Raw genomic sequence first — 2,920 nt, 5'->3', positions numbered from 1 at the left:
CTCCATCTTCCGGTATCCCACCCTGAGAATCACTCTCCCACTCTCCACTCATCCCACTCGCGGAGCTCAGGATGAGCTGCTGGGTTTTAGGGTGGTCATGTGACCTGGCCTGGCCAATCCGCTGGCGAATCCCCCAGATCCTGAAGTGGTTCTGGATGCACCCATGACAAGAGTCCAAGCAGAGTGAATCCCATCTCTGGAGCAGGTGTGGCTGGGAGAGATGCTTCCCGGGGGCAGGTGCTGCTGGATGTCGACCCAACAGCGCCCCGCCCCTTGTTCCTGCCAGCACATCACAGCCCCCAGTCTAGAGGGAGCCATTTACTTGCTTTCCCATCGTCCTTTGCAGTGAGTCATGGGCACGTGACTAGCTCTAGCCAATGGAATCTGAGGGAGCACCTGTTGGTGCACGGGAGGGGGAGGCGGTCCTAGGAAAGATTGGCCAGAGCTGGTGAAAGGGAGGTGTGCTGTGGGAGAGGTTTCCTTGCCGGCTTCATTGCGGGCTGTGTGCGACCGCAACGCTCTTAGAGATGCAGCAGTCATGGGAGGGCTACCCCTGAGAGGCTGACGGAATTACATATATATCCCGACGAACCTCACATTTTGTGTTACTCTCAAAGCTAACCACCTTTAGCTTGCTTGTTATGTGTTGGGGGAGGGGAGAGCAGGAGAAAACATGTATTTAAAGTACCTTCCAGGGACGCCTGGGTGACTCAGGTGGTTAAGCAGTTGCCTTCGGCTCAGGTCATGATCCCAGCGTCCTGGGATCGAGTCCCACATCAGGCTCCTTGCTTGGCAGGGAGTCTGCTTCTCCCTCTGCCTCTGCCTGCCATTCTGTCTGCCTGTGCTCGCTCTCTCCCCCTCTCTCTCTCTCTGATAAATAAATAAAATATTAAAAAAAAAAAAACCTACCTTCCAGACAGAGGTTTCATTATTCTGGTGAAAAAAAAATTTTTTTTAAGTGGACAAGAAATGTATCTGGCTTGGGAACTTCTGGAAGCCCCTTTATCACTCCAAAGAGCCCCAAAATGACACTATCATGAACAAATCTCAAGTAACAGGATCCTGAATACACTGTTTGAACCCCTGAATCCATCAGGACCTGGAGACTGACCTCTAACTTTTTCAGTTATATGAACTGCTCAGATCGGTTCAAGGTGAGTTTCTCTGACAGTATATTGCATTAAACTTTAAAACTTCTGCATGTCAAAGGATGCCATTAAATCTTTAAAAATATATGCCCAAAGATGTTTTCTATGATAATATTAATAACAGCAAAACCGAATCAATGAATGAATGAATACACAAATAATTGGAAAATATCCATGTATCTACAACACAATGATTAATGGTCCATCCATACTACACATTACTACGTCATCACTTAAAGGAACAAGGTGAGCCAGTATGTGTTTATGGAGAATTACAACCAAAGCATCTATTTTGTGGAGAATAAGAATAATTATATGTATGCATATCTTACACGTGTGTATTGGCATGCTCACATTTCTAGAGGTATGTGCATGAAAAATAGGCTAGAAGAATTCATATTGAAATAATAATAGCATTTAATATGAGAAAGGCAATGGAATTGTAGAAGACAGGGGTATTTTTACCCTATATACTTCCAAGCTATTTCCATTTTAATAAAATATATTTTTATATTACTTGTGAAATTAAAGTTGAAACCTGAAAAAAGCCTAAAATACCCATATTGCTCTAAGTAGGCTCTAATCACTATATAATATTCCCTAAGAAAGAACGAAAACCAGACAAAAAGCATCCTGGCCCCCTGGGCATGCCTCATGGAAGCTGAAAAGCCCTACTGGGCTTTCTGTCCTCTGTCCTCAGTCTCCATAACAGAAGCATGGAATACTGCAGAAGCTAGCAATACTGCTCCAGCCGGCCTGTCAGGAGCTCTCTACCTTGTCCTCAGGCCTGGATCTGGTCCTATACAGGTGGGACCCTGTCCCTGCTCCTGGCCAGCTGAGCTCCAAGCGTGTAGAACAGGGCTCTTCAGCCCCAAGCTGGACTCCAGTGTGGACAAGCATTGCTTCGGAGACCCTCTTGGCCTCATGTCAGCTCCTCCGGTCTGGACTGTCACCCCAGAGGCTATCTTTAAGGCAATCAAGTCCACTTCTGTTCCACCTTCCCGGTGACCATGGGGAGGGAGCTTCCAACATTTTGTGTTTCTGTCACACTTGGGAGACGAGTGTGTAATGCTATGACTTGAAACAGTATAATCATTAAGTCAAAACACGAGCCAGCAATAGTCCTAATACACCCACTGTTCTAGAATAATGATGTTTGCAGTGATCACAAGAGGGATCTCCCCACGCCCTTGGTCACTGTTTAAGGAAAAGAATGTTCTGTTGTAGCTGTTTTGGGTTGAAGAGGAAAGCTTCTCTCGTGTTCCAGTCAACAAACTCTCTCTCTCTGTCTCTCTTTGGTGCTGACCCAGCATCACACTCCAAGACAGAAAACATGGAGGAAAGAGCAAGATCCTACGGGCCTTTGAGGATCCTTGCATGTTGGTCAGTTGGAGGTGTTCCAGAAAGCACTGTAGATGGCGCGGCTTCTCAACGTCAGAAATGTATTGCTCACAGCTCCAGAGGCTGGAAATCTGAGATTGTGGTGCGGCATGGGAGGGTTCCAGGCCTCTCCCAGCGGCCAAACTGTAGACGTGGCGGGTGGGAGAGAAGAGGAGCAAGCTCTCTTGTGACTCTCTTGTGACTCTTACAAGGGCATGAATCGCATTCATGAGGGCTGCACCCTCATGACCCAGTCCCCTCCCAAGGGCCCCTTCTCCTCATACCATCATGTTGAGGGGGTAGGCTTTCAACATATGAGTTGGGGGGGGGGGGGGGTGGGCACAGACATTCAGCTCATAGCCCCCTCTAGTGTCACTAGTTTTTACTCTACT

Source organism: Mustela lutreola, chromosome 9, assembly GCF_030435805.1.
Source record: "Mustela lutreola isolate mMusLut2 chromosome 9, mMusLut2.pri, whole genome shotgun sequence".
Classification (NCBI taxonomy): Eukaryota; Metazoa; Chordata; class Mammalia; order Carnivora; family Mustelidae; genus Mustela; species Mustela lutreola.
This window is presented reverse-complemented; position numbering follows the sequence as displayed.